Below are 14,566 nucleotides of genomic sequence, written 5' to 3'. Positions count from 1 at the left end.
AGATATGGGAGCAGATGTGATTATGGTATTTTTTAAAATATGAGAAATGAATAAAAGTGATTGTTAAGAAGTTAGAACTGTGCTTTTCAATAATTAGTAGTTATATAGGTCTCCTGGGGATTTTGTTAAAACATGGATTTTTGAGAGCAGGATCTGAGGTTGTACATTTCTGACAGGTTCCCATGATGTTGGTGGGATGGTTCAAGGAACACACTTTGAGTAGAAAGGAGTTGATCTGTTCTTGTTATGAATGCATCCTTTCATGGAAAACATTGGTGATTTAAATAGACTTTTATTATTTTTTTCCCTTGGTGCTTCACTATTTCTTTGCATTTACCCCAGGCAGGAGTTACATAGCATTTGTAAAAATCTGTAGTCTCTCTTAGGTGTTAATATTGTACTGGGGTAGGTATCTTAATTGATAATCAGAAGATAAAATTACATTGAGTCTCTCAATGGGATAATCATGTTGCATTTTAAAAACTAATGACCCAAAAGGTTATATTTCATATACTCTGTCCCAGGCATTGTGTCAGGTGTTGTGATCCCAAAGTTGGAAATGGTATAATCCTATCGATGAAGATTTAAGTAAAGATTCACTGTGGTAAGAGGTAGAGTAAGGGTATGTATAAATGACAGTGGAAAGAGATGAAAGCATAATTTATCTTGAGTATGGGAAAAACTGAAAGGCCATAGAAGAAAGTGAAATTAGAAATGGGGCTCACCCTACTTTAGGTCTTGAATGTTCCTCCGCCAAGTCCATGTGTTAAAGGCTTGATCCAGGGTAGTGCTATTTGGGAGGTGGTAGAAGCTGTAAGAGGGAAGAGACCCTTCAGTCATTGGATGTGTGCCTTGAAGGATGTTATGGGACCTCAGCTTCCTCTTCCTCTCTTTGCGTCCTGGACATGAGGTAAGTGGTTTTGCTTCATCATGATACTCTGCCTTACCACAGGTCCAAAGCAACAGAACTAACTAGTGAGGGGGCTGGAACCTCCAAAACTGTGAACCAGTTTTATCATTTGTCTATCTCAGGTATTTCTTATAGTGACAGAAGATTGAATGACAAGCAAGTTTTACCTGTCAGGAAAGGGGGAGAGTATTCCATGCACAGAAAATAGCACACTCAAATGTGGTAAGGCACTTCCTTTCATGGTGTCTTTTTTTTTTTTTTTGACATCCATCAATTTCTTTATTGAAGCCACGAGAAGAGGGAGAGCTCATTGTGGCTTTTGATGGTAGGTGTTATGCTTTTCTCCATTTGATCAGCTTGTTAGAGGGAAAAAAAATAGTTACTGTGAGAAATACTATGCTATGATTCACTTATTAATCACAGTGATTAATAAGTGAAATAAGCAGATATTTGGGGGGCAAAGAGCTTGAAAATGTAAGTGGAATGAAATGTTTAATAATTACTCTCCACACTTCCTTTTTAAAGAAAGCTTTTGTAAAGAAGAAAAAAAAACATCAGAGAACATCACTTATTAATCAGGTTGCCATGGAAAAGCTGAACCTCAGTGTAGGGCTCAATGATGGGGAACTTGCTAGAGTGTGCCTCAGAAACATCTTCCACTGCTTTCAGGCACAAAAGTAGTTACTCTGGAATTAGAGACAATCTTTTATGACTACATTTTCTCTCTCTCTCTCTCTCTCTCTCTCGCGCGCGCGCGCGCGTGCGCGCGCACTGGGTATTGAACTCAGGGTTGCTTTACCAGTGAGCCATATCTCCAACTCTTTTAATTTTTTTTATTTTGGCACAGCATCACACTAAGTTGCTGATGGTCTCACAAAGATGCTTAGGCTGACCATGAACTTGCCATCCTCCTGTCTCAGCCTCCTGAGTTGCTGGAATTACAGGTATGCACCACATATATAATGTATACATTATAGTGTAAGCACCATTAGGCTACAGGGAATTGTATTTGATCCATGGTCTTCCAAGTGTGGGCCACAGACCTTTGTGGGCTCAAAAGACCTTTTCAGAGGGTCCACAAGTTCAAAATCTCTTCATAATTACACTGAGACATTATTTGCCTTTCCCCACTGTGTTTGACATTTGCATAGGCAATATAGAAACTATAGTGGATGAAACTGCTGGTATTTCATCTTGTCAGTGGCACTTAATTGTTCTGTACTTTTGATAATTGTATTTTTACTGTCACACAGTTGCAGCAAGAAGAAAGGAAAGAAAGAAAGAAAGAAGAAGGAGCTAGCTATTTTCATTTTGTCTGTAGCAAAACAATAAAACTTAATTTTTATTGTCGTAACCTTTGAGTACATGTACACATATTCTTTTGACTAAGTGGTTAGGATGAATAAACCCCCTTCTTCTTAATACCAAAGTGTGATGATTGTCTTAGGGGAAAGCACATGTGTGATTGTTTTAGCCAGGAGCTAAGCAAGCCATCCCCCCACCCCACCATGGAAAGCCATTTTTTACTTGAAAGAATGACTGGCAGACAAACTATGGTTTTTCAGTCATGGTTATTTGGCAGGCAGTTTCTTGAATATGAAAGAAATGAGTCTGTCATTTCAAAGAAAACTAACAGTATTTGTTGCCAATGATAAAAGCTGAGCTTTCAAGTAAAAATTAGAATTTTAAAATTGGTTTCCGTTACCATTTACTTGAGAGCTTTCCAACATTTAAAGATTTTTCTGAGATAGACAGTGACATTAACAAATGTGATTTGTATAATATCTAATGAAATATGTCAACATTTGGGAGATGTACATACTAGTGAATGAATATAAATGACCAACGCATGATGTTACAAAATAATGTATTGGTAAAACATACATTCAAGATGCAAGAAAGACCAATAGATTTTAATGTAGCAGAGTACAAAGATTTCATTAATGTCATTCCAAATTTCAAATTGCAACTAACATTTGCAAAACTACCCTTGTCGAATTTTGGAATAGTATTAATGAAGAATATCTACCATAATATTCAATGGTCATTAACATGTTCCCTTTTGCAACGATATGTATGAAGCCATTTTTTCTTTATACAATTCGACCAAAACAACATATTTCAGTGCTTTAAATATAGAAACAAAAGTAAGAATTTAGTTTTCTTTGATTAAGCCAGACATTAAAGAGATTTGCAAAAATATAAACCAATGCCATTTTTTCTCACTGGTTTTGGAAAATAGTTACTAAAATGTTTTTAGTTTATTGTTTTTATTTTGAATAGATTTTTAAATAAGTATTTTAAAACTATCTCAGTTTTAATTTCTTTCTTTCTTTCTTCCTTCTCTCTCTCTCTCTCTCTCTCTCTCTCTCTCTTTCTTTCTTATACCAGAGATTGAACTCAAGGGCACCCTACCACTGAGCCACATCCTCAGCCCTATTTTGTATTTTCTTTAGAGACAGGGTCTCACAGAGTTGCTTAGCGCTTCACCATTGCTGAGGCTAGCTTTGAATTCTGATCCTCCTTCCTCAGCCTCCTTAGCTGCTGGGATTACAGGCATGAGCCACCACACCTGGCAATTTCTAATACAATTGATTTAATTTCTAATACAATAAATACATCATATATAAACAAATGTTTTTTGTTTTCCTCCAGACTTTCAAGATGGTCTTGAAGCCCAAAACAAAACAAAACAAAACAAAAAAACACCTTGGGAACCACTGTGTTAGAATAAATGTACTAAAATAATAGGAAGATACAGGATAATGAGAGTGCTTCTGCAGTGGTCCCCAGGCCACCAGTACTTCTCACCTGCTAGCTATAATTTCTGAACCCTCTCAGGTTCAATGTCATTCTTCTCATTTGAAGCAACTCACAGAACTCAAAAAAAGTACTGTACTTGTAATTATAGTGTTATCGCAGAAAAAGGATAAAAAAAAATGAAATTAGGCAAAGCAGGTGAGGGTCCCAAATGTGAAGTTTCCATTTCCCTTCCCATTGTGGAGTCAGGATGGGTCACCCCTCCTAGCATATTGATGCCTGGCAATACATGATGTATTGGTAGGCTGGGATTCATCTGAGCTTTGCTGTCCAGAATTTTTATGGGATTATCATTACACAGGGACGATTGAATGACTGACCACATGATTGAAATAAATCTCCATCCTCTTTCTGTTCCCCAGATGTTGACCTGATATCAGGTGCATCAAAGTTCCAACCCTCTAATGATATAGTCAGTCTTCCTGATTTTCCCACTGAATCATCTCATTAGCATAAAATGAATAGGTTTCACCATGAGTCACTTCATTAGTATAAAATCTCAAGGTTCAACAAAACATTCCTATCATTTAAGAAATTCCAACAATTTAGAGGCTACAGGTGGGAAAAGGCCAGCCAAATATCTATTGTTCTACAGAGACCAAGTACAAAGACACTGAAATATAGAGGCTTAAATATGCATGTCTTGGATGAGTAAAGATTTATTTAGAATTGAGAATGGCTTGACTCCAAGATATTTTGAAACAAAATAAACGAAAAGCTTCAAAAAGTAGCTTGGGAACATTTTATGAGGATTCTTTGAAAAGAATCCAAGGATTTTATCCTTTTAATAATAGCAAATTTCTGTCTATCTAACTGTATATATTGGCTTCCATCGCTTTTTTCTTATCTGAATTATTGCTAATGTAGTACAATTATTTCTATAGCATAATCATGATGAATCCAAAGATTTTAATGAGGAAAATAGAATTTAGTATTTCTAAAATATCTAACTGACACAAACTTTTTCCAATTGGATTTAATCTCTTAGAGAATGGCAGTTTAATGAAAATAACAGGTTGTTCTTGTGCTTCTACACAAGTCAGTACCTAACTTCCCAGGTCTGATCTCCTATTTATCTTCATTCATGAACTCTGCACCGCCTTTCTTCCTCTGTTACCTATCTACCCATTTTTGTTTCTCAACTTTATTTTTTTTTTCCCTGTAAGATTTCATCTTTTTGGTGCCTCCCTGAAATAGTTCCTGAATTTCAGTTCATCAATGTTAACACTCCGGTTACCTATGATTATCTCCCATAATTCCATCACAATCAGATGCCTAATTATAATTTCTGCTATCAATTTGTTTATGTAGAACAAGAAATTATCAGTATTGGATGGCTTCCATGGCTGTTTGCATTCTTCTTGTGTGATGCTCTTTCATTCCCATACATGTTGTGACTTGTGCACACTCCTTGGGCATAATATGGCTAGCTATACAGGATGGGTGCACTAATTTGGTCATACCTATTACTTCTGCTGAAGTCATTGATTATTGTAGCAGATTACACCATTTCAAAATATGTGGTTCTTCAGAATTGTGGTATATAATAAAGAAAATAGTGTATAATCTGGTTCATGAGAGATTCTGAATATGGCTTAAGTGTTAGGTGCTAAGCAAAGAATGTGAAAAACAAAGGGCCCTCATAAAGCTTTAGTCTAATGAGTAGCTTATAATGTTTAATTATAAACAATATCAGTTATGTTTTTAAACATATCCTTACTTAATAATTACTAATGTATTAATGTGCTAGTTTATTGCATAATTTGTAAAATATGCATAAACCAGCAAATAAAAAGGGTAAATAATATTTCATAGCCTTTTTGATAATTGCTGTTTTCAGCCAATATCCTATCAGATATGATTGGATTTTTATTATTTTACCTGAATACATGGCTAAATGAGAAATCTAGTAACAGCAGACATGTCATTTTCTTATCAGTATGAAAGTTACACAGTTCCTTGCAGAGATCTTTTTATGCCACTTAGCCAAGAATCTAAAATATTTCTCTCATTTTGACTAGAAATGTTTTTAACACATTGGCCCCAAGTTAGGGTAAGTGAGTTTTATAATCCCAGGTCCTTTATTATATATACATGATGAGTACCTATCTCAAGGACAACCATGTAAAGTGGTCTGACACAAAACGTTCCAAGCATAGTTACGTGGGTAGGCCAACTAGATTCCTAGAATTTAAACTAGGAAACAAGAGAGAATTCTCAGAAGCAAATGTGGAAGCAGTGGCTGAGAAGACATCCAGGAGGCCATGTGTACAAGGCCCATGACAGCCATGAGTGAGATGAAGATAGGAAGAGCAGAAGACACAACAAGTGAGATAGATCAGTAAGCTGATTTGAGATGAGTAGAGCAAGAGAACCCCTCCCATAAGAACTATCATATTGTGCAGATGATTCTATATGTTCCATGTCACTGAGCCTCAGCCAGTTGGTGGCTCCTGGATTCCTGTAGATCCCCTTATTGGCCACATATACCCTTTGAATAAATCTAAACACTGTAGGTAGCTTGAGTTTCTGTCCCTGACCAACAGAGCACTACCCATCCAATCCAAGTCACTTTTTAATGATTTGGTTCCTCAGTAGTAAAAAGCCAAAAAAAAAAAAAAATGGACATGGTGGAGGTAGGAGAAGCCCCTCCACCCCATGCCAAGTTTAAGAGGTTTATTCTAGAATAAAGGTTATGGCACATACTTTGTATTTTTAATAACTTAGAGAAAATTCACAGAAGTAGAGGCAAACAGAATGAACATCACACCCAGGAACAGGCCAATGTTCTTTCTTCTGTCCCAAAGTTCAATTTAAGCCAGTCCAAATGAAGCCATTCTAGAAATAGCCACTCTAATTAGAAAGGTCATGTAAAAACAGAAGAACAAGTTGAATGACAGATTAGTACATCTTCTTAAAAAACATTATTAATAATGTTATGTTTGAAAACTAGGCTGATGGCAAAACTAAAATTATATAGGAGAGTATGAATTAAGAGGTTATTTCCACCCCTGAGCTCTAGCATTTATTTCTACTTGCCAGTGGCAATGATTCTCAACAATTTCATGTATATGATTCCAGAATATTTACTTTGGCCTATACATTTTTATGCAAATAAACTGATATTAATCATATTCCTCTTTCTTTTCTCAATTATATCAATTCTTCTTCTTTTTTTTTTTGTACCTGGGATTTAAACCAGTGGTGCTTAAATCACTGAGCCAAATCCCCAGCCCATTTTTTGTATTTTATTTAGAGATAAGTTCTCACTAAGTTGATGAGACTGGCTTTGAACTTGAGATCTTCCTGACTCAGCCTCCCTAGCCACTGAGATTATAGGCATGTACCATTCACTGTGCCTGGCTTCAACTATCCACTTTTTAAAGTACAAATCTGCTCCATTCTATCAACAGCTGCACTGTACCATATTAGGTAGTTAACAAACCCCTAGTTAACCAGAGTTCTACCAATGAACATCAAACTTATTTCAAGTTCTTTGTTATTATAATGAAGTAGTGAATATTCTTCTACATGAATCTTTGAATATTTGAGTGAATAAACTTATAGGATTAAACTGGTTACAGATTTGCTGATTAAAAGGGTTATGTTAATTTAAAATGTCACAAATACTATGATTGTCACCCCAAAATGTTTCAATTTACAGGAACCTTGCAAAAAATCTCTTTTCCCAAATCCATACTAGACTGGATAGTACAAAATCTTTTCATCTTTGACAATATTATGTGTTAAAATAAACTATATTGTTTTAATTTTCCTTCTTTTCAGCATTAATGATGCCAAACATTTATTGGTAGTTTATATTTTGTTTTCTGTGAACTGTCAGTTGTTTCAAAGAAATTATTTGTTATTTATATTGAAAACATTTTCCTCCTTTTATTTTTCTTGTGAATTTACTTATGATTTATTTGCTTGAATATCCATACCTTTAAAATGTGTGTGTGTGTGTGTGTGTGTGTATTCAAGAGTGTGAGCATTCATATTGGGTTTCTGGAATTATTTTTACTTTGAACAAAAACATTTAAAGCTAATACCAAAAAGTATAACTTGTTAGTTCTATATGTTCATGATTTTATTTTTAATATTTGAATTTTGAAATATCTGAAATTTTTTCTGTATAAGGAAGTACATTGAATTCTATTTTATTTTCTAAAATAACCAGACAGCTTCCCAACAACATGCATTAAATAAACTACATTACCAACTTGTACAAAATATTATCTCCTTTCTATTCTAAATGCCTATATATGTTTGTATCTACTTCTGAATTTTGGACAAATATAATTGCATTGATATATCTATTTCTGAATTAACATCTGGTAGCAGTTATATAATTTTTCTATTACAATTTGAAATTAGATGCAAAATATTATAAAATTAAGCATAATCTTTGACCTAGCAATTCTACTTCTAGAATTTTTAACTAAGAAAACCTTTTATAAGTATATGTAATTCAGAAAGTATATGCTTCAAATTCCCTCAAGTCTAATCAAAATATACCACAAATTGGATCAGAGTGGAGTTGTAACTAGAGTGATCAAACCTTTGCCCAAGAATGAGGGTGTCCCAGGATGTGAAAGTTTCAGTGCTAAAACCAGGATATCCTCAAGTTAACCACATGATTGATCACCACAGCTACCAAAATATTTTCAGTTCTTATTCCTGCCACTCCTCCATGGTCTCTAACCTCAGAAATATTCCTCTCCACAAATATTTCTGTGAGGTTTCGCGTTTCAAATGAGCTCCCAACCACTGCTGGCATAGCTACTGTCTAACTTGTATGGGAGTCCCCAACAGATGCTGCTCTCTATTCTGTAATACTTTAATACTTTGTTGTCAGACTTTCTTGCTTCTTTATTGGATGGAGTAGGCATCACTGTTTCTCTGCAAGTATTACCTACCTACTGTTATAAAAATCTCTAAACCTGCCAGGTACAGTGGTGCACATTGTAATCCCAGCTTCTTGGGAGGCTGAGGCAAGAAGAACCAAGTTCAAGGTCAGGATGGGCAACTTAAGGAGACTCTGTCTCAAAATAAAAAAATTAAAAGAGCTGGGAGTGGGCTGGGGATGTGGCTCAAAGGGTAACACGCTCGCCTGGCATGCATGGGGCGCTGGGTTGGATCCTCAGCACCACATAAAAATAAAATAAAGATGTTGTGTTCACTGAAAATACATATTAAAACAAATGCTCTCTCTCTCTTAAAAAAAAAAAAAAAAAGAGCTGGGAGTATAGCTCAGTGGTAGAGTGCCCCTGGATCTGATCCCTAGTAGCACGCGCACGCACACACACACAAAAGAGAAAACACAAAAAAGAAATCTCTAAAGTTGTACGACTTCAGTTGAATTGTCTTTTCTGCTACCCTACAGCCCTAAAACTGTGTGACTCCTGTTTCATGACTTGTCTGTTGCCCAGTGGCCAAACACCTGGCCTACAAGACATGGGTGGATTTTCAGTCCCGCTCTCTTTATATGAAAGATGCAGAAGCCAACTTGATGAGGAGCTGGCACACTGTTCTCTGCTGATGCTCCCAAATCTCAATTCAGAATCTGCTTCTACTTGTCTATGCAACTGAGTCCTCAAGACTTTTCTCCATAAAGGAATTGTCTGGGGTCTGCCTTGTTAACAAATCACTGACGCTACATTTATGTTTTATTGCTTCCTCTGCTCACATCAGTGAATTCCCAGATGCTAATCTTGAGATTGCTATCTCTCATCTTTCAGTATGTTTATTAATATGAGAAAACTAGATGTTTCTTTTGAGGGAGTAGACACAACGACAATTGGGGAGGGGTTAAGCTAATCTTTATACACCTACTCAGGGGTGCTGAAACTCAGACAATATCTAATATTCACCCACCAAATCAATAAATAATAGAGGAGTGTGTCTCTTTCTATTTTTACCTATTGTTATGCTCGAATTCTGGACCCCCAAAAGACCACCAGAGACTGAGATGGATTTAAGCAGCAAAGAGGTGTTTATTGAGAGCTAGCTTGGTCCTCCAAGTTCGTACAGCAACTGGTGACGCTGAGAAGCCCCGATCCTAGCATTTGCAGCAGTTTTATACACTCTTTGGGGAAGGCAGGGACCCCATATACATCATAGCATCTCTTAGCAAATCATCACACACCACGGGATAATCATAAAACAACTCTAAAACATGATTAGCACATTCACTGGCAGGAACAAGTTGAGTAAGGGTGATTGGTTAGTACAAGAGGGGGATTCCTTTGAACTGATTAATTTAAGCCAAGAGGGGTGTTCATGCTAAACTACATGGTTTCCCAACATGTTATCAACCACCATAAACTACTGGGGGGGTCATCTGGCATCCCAGGTATTTTCCTGGTCTCATGCTGATTGGTGGTTGCTAGGGGGTTGCTATGGGTCCCCACCTAGCCTGACTGAGTCTGGGACCCCTGGCTCTGAAGATCTCTCTTGTTATTTGTAGATAAACAACTCAGCAGGGTGGGTATGTGCCTAGGAGTGCTCTGTGGGTCTTTCCAAGGACAAGGGTCATGCCCCCTTCCTTGGAAAGGCTTTGCTCTGAGGTAGAGGCTGGTTTTTTAGTGGCTCAGTGGTTTTTCAGTGGCTCACCTATCTGGTGCGAGACCCTGGGTTTGATCCTCAGCACCACATAAAAAATAAATAAATAAAAACAAAGGTATTGTGTAAAACTAAAAGAAATAAATATTAAAATCTTTTCCACAAGGGAAATATAGAGTTTTTTCTTCAGAAAAAGCAGACATGGAAGTATAAGTGTATTAAATTGCAGAAAGAACAAAAGAGACCATCAGGGGCTGGGGATGTGGCTCAAGCAGTAGCGCACTTGCCTGGCATGAGGCCCGGGTTCGATCCTCAGCACCACATACAAACAGAGATGTTGTGTCCGCCGAAAACTAAAAAATAAATATTAAAAAAATTCTCTCTCTCTTTAAGGAAAAAAAAAAAGAGAGAGAGAGAGAGACCATCAGAAAAAGCAGTCGCTTTGAACTAAGCCAATGAGAGAGGAATCTAGGTAAGATATTGAAGGATTACTCACAAACTTTTCACTAAACATCTATTATTAATCAGTCTTAATAATAAGATCTCTTGGAACATTTGAAAAACAAGAGCCATCTAAGATATGTAAATGAGATTATAACAATATTAGAATGTCCATGTGAATTCTTGTATGGATGATAAAATTGAAAAAAATGCAAAAGACCAATAAATTGCAGTACATTTTAGTAACAATTTACACAAGCAAATTTATTACTACGAGTACTTACATCAGAGCACTTTGTGTAACTTCAAATGCCAGGAATTTATTAGTACAGATAAACAGAGTGTTAAAATATGCCACTCTACCTCCTTTAGTTTTGCAGTTTTAAATAGTGGATACCCTATAGATATGAGTTCTTTAAATATTATTATTGTTATAACCAAATATTAAAGAAGAGCTCTTTAACAATATTATTACAATATAAACTATAACCATCCTTTTTATAGTATCACTTAGGATAATCAGGCAAGAAAAATTCCTGAAATAAGACGTGAAAATTTCTCAGTTGATTACACTATTCATTTTGCTGCCTTGTATTTTTAGTTTAGAAATTAAAACAAAAAATTAAAAAAAAAAAAACAACTTTAAAACTTGGCTATTCAGAGCTTTCAGTGAAACCTGGGTCTAGAGCTGTTAAGCTCTCCTAGAGAGGTAACAGCCTCAGGGCTACATTCTAAAAGCTGTTAAACAACTTTCAATTAAGACTAATTGCTAACACAGGTTCATTTAAATAGCTTTGTCTACTTATTTCTATTTGGTCTCCAGTGAAGTAGAATGCATAAAGCCAGTCAGAGAGAATGTTTCTTTTTCAAAGAGGGGATATATACTAGAAAGTTTTATTATTATTTTTAATTCACTCTCAAACAGAAAAACTTAGTGCAGATAAGGAAAGAGAGAGAGAGAGAGAGAGAGAGAGAGAGAGAGAGAGAGAGAGGTTTTTAGCCAATATAGAGCACATTCTCTACAAAAGGAAAATTAATTCAGTATTTTTTATAAGTTAATTGGTTTTTTTACTTTGGTTTAGTTAAACATAGCAAAACCAAATGTGATCCCAAAGGATCCATTGACATAACTATGATGCTGAAGTTTGTAAGTTTTTATTGGTGATTTATAACTACAGCCCACTAAAAGATTACATGGGGGTTGGGGATGTGGCTCAAGTGGTAGCACTTGCCTGGCATGCGTGCGGCCCAGGTTCGATCCTCAGCACCACATTCAAACAAAGATGTAGTGTCCGCTGAGAACTAAAAAATAAATATTAAAAATTTCACCCTCTTTCTCGTTTTTAAGAGAGAGAAAGAGAGATGAGAGAGAATTTTTCAATATTTATTTTTTAGAGAGATCTCTGGCCTCATAATTATGACTTTGGGGCTGGTGGTGAGTCAACATCACTGATGTTGACACATCTAATTTGATGTCTTGAGACACAGGCCACATATGAATTTGCCCCTGCTATTTGACCATGGCCTTCAAAGATCTCCAGATGAATTTCCATCAGGACAAAGGAAATACGGAGACACTAAGGGCTCCTTACACCTCTGGCCACCCGCTTTCCCATACCCAAGCACTTCACAGTTCCCCTTCACAGCTGGCTGACTGCTTTTACTTTACTGCATTACTGCATGCCACCTTTTGTGAGAGCCTTCCCATTTATTTATTTATTAGAAAAAAATGAAAGCTGATTTTATTTTTTACCAACAGCCATTCTTTAAGCATGAACATGAAATGTAATATTGTACACCCGCATCAGAGTTTTTAATGTTAGTTAATAAAGGTTAAACACAAAACATATGTCCTTTAAAAACTTGCCCTCCCTCCTAGGAGCCTATTCATTCTCAAAACTCTGCATGGCCTCTTTCTCTTTCTTCTTTCCCGTGTGTTTTATTTTGGAGTCTTTCCCTTGCTTTCTTTTGGAAATCCACTCAAATTTAAAATCAGGGATCCTCACATTTTCGCCTGCCTTTCCCTCACCCCCTTGTTTCTGGGAGTCCAGGCTCACTCTTCCCCCATCACAGGTTTCAGAGGGATGAAAGCAGACTGAGTGTTACTTCTGAACTCAACAATCCTAATTCGGAAAATTGTGTAAAATACATCCATCAGGCTCACACACATGATCCATGTCATTGGATAGGGAATGTCCAGGGAAGATCCACTAAGGATCATTTTAAAAATTTATATTTTACCCTTGTTCTTATGCAGACACCTGACCTTTCTTCATGTTTGTGCAGCTTTTTATTAGAATGGAAGGAAGGGACGGGAAGACAGCTGGACATTTGGCAGTCAATTTAACATGCCGGATCGCCAAGCCCTCTCTCAGCAGTGCCCTGGCACTGTCTCCTTCACATTGTGCTTGCAGTCACTGTAGCTCTGCAGTTGCTCCCCTGGGTGTGCTCCCAGGTAGCGCTGGAGACATTCTATCAGGACCAAAATCAGGCAATGGTGGCATTGTGAAGTGGCTGGGGGCGGGGCAGGCGGGGGATATGTGAAGTGGGCTTGTAATATATGTAGGGGCATCTTTCAGCACTATTTCTTATACCCATCATTTCACAGATGCGGGTGCTTTCTTTTTTATTTCCACTTTGCTCTTCCCTAGAACACAAACATATGTTCAGGGGATCCACCCAGTATAAATTTGAGGAGAGCTGCTGAGGCAGACAAAAATCACTACTTCCCTCAAAAGCTGTATTTCTGGCTCTAAGGGTTTATGGAGGGTCCAGTTAATCCCACTGGCTCCCTCAGGTCCTAGTTGCCTCTGCTAAGCTGCCTCACACTCCCTGAAGTTAGATTACTATGTGACCAGCCTGTTCAGTACAGAGGAATGGCCAGAAACACCAAAGAGACATGGCCTCAGCTCTATGCCTTACACAGACAGACTGCTCTTGGGCTGACTGCCACCCGCAGAGGTTGAAGCTATGTGCTCTTATTTTGACAAGTTGCCTGTATTAATTGGATATTCTTTTCTAACTCAGTATTACAATCTCCTTTAAATGTGCTCAATCCTGAAACCTATGGATTATTTCTCATATCCAGGTTCTTTAGTGACCATATATTTAAGACTTGCCTCAGAAATTACTTTTTTTTTTTTAAGTTTAGGTGGATACGATACCTTTATTTTAAATTTTTTTATGTGGTGCTGAGGATCAAACCCAGTGCCTCCCATGTGCCAGGCAAGTGCTCTACCACTGAGCTACGGCACCAGTATGTGTGTGTGTGTGTGTGTGTGTGTGTGTGTGTGTGTATGTATAATGGTGCTGGGGATTGAACCCAGAGCCTTGTGCATGCTAGGCAAATATTCTACCAACTGAACTATACCTCCATCCCCAGAATTCACTTTTAATAGACAGTCCGAAGAAGACAGGCTGGATTTAGGGGCAAACAGAGCAAGTGAAGGAGCAACTGGTTCATTCATAATGAAGTTGGAATATAAAGCAAATGCTTATTTAAATATTTTGCTAAATGAGTCAACAAATAAATTCAGAAGCCAGCTGCTATGTTTACATTTCAAGAAGTTCAAATTGTTTTGAAGACATTCAACACAACGACTTCCTTGCCCTAGGAGAGTTCAACCTGAAGAAAAATGCTGGCTGTTGAGGTTGCAGGAGAGTAAGAATGCATTAGGAGCACTTGGAGTTTGAGACTGTAACTTAGTGATAGAACAATTGCCTAATATTCGCAAAGCCCTGGATTTGATCTCTAACACCACAGTGTGTGTGTATGTGTGTGTGTGTGTGTGTGTGTGTGTGTGTGTGTGTGTGTGGTGGGGGGAAGTATTT

At 37.1% G+C, this 14,566-nt stretch overlaps 1 non-coding gene across 1 annotated transcript; it reads right to left on the bottom strand.

Moving 5' to 3' along the window:
- Window positions 1-14,036: 14,036 nt before the first annotated feature.
- On the bottom strand, window positions 14,037-14,112 carry Trnaa-agc (transfer RNA alanine (anticodon AGC)). Its single transcript has one exon. It is a non-coding gene; the product is annotated as a tRNA-Ala (tRNA).
- Between the last annotated feature and the right edge of the window lie 454 nt (window positions 14,113-14,566).

This window comes from Urocitellus parryii, chromosome 1, assembly GCF_045843805.1.
Source record: "Urocitellus parryii isolate mUroPar1 chromosome 1, mUroPar1.hap1, whole genome shotgun sequence".
Classification (NCBI taxonomy): Eukaryota; Metazoa; Chordata; class Mammalia; order Rodentia; family Sciuridae; genus Urocitellus; species Urocitellus parryii.
The sequence above is the reverse complement of the archived record's forward strand: the minus strand, read 5'-3'. Positions and strand labels throughout refer to the sequence as shown.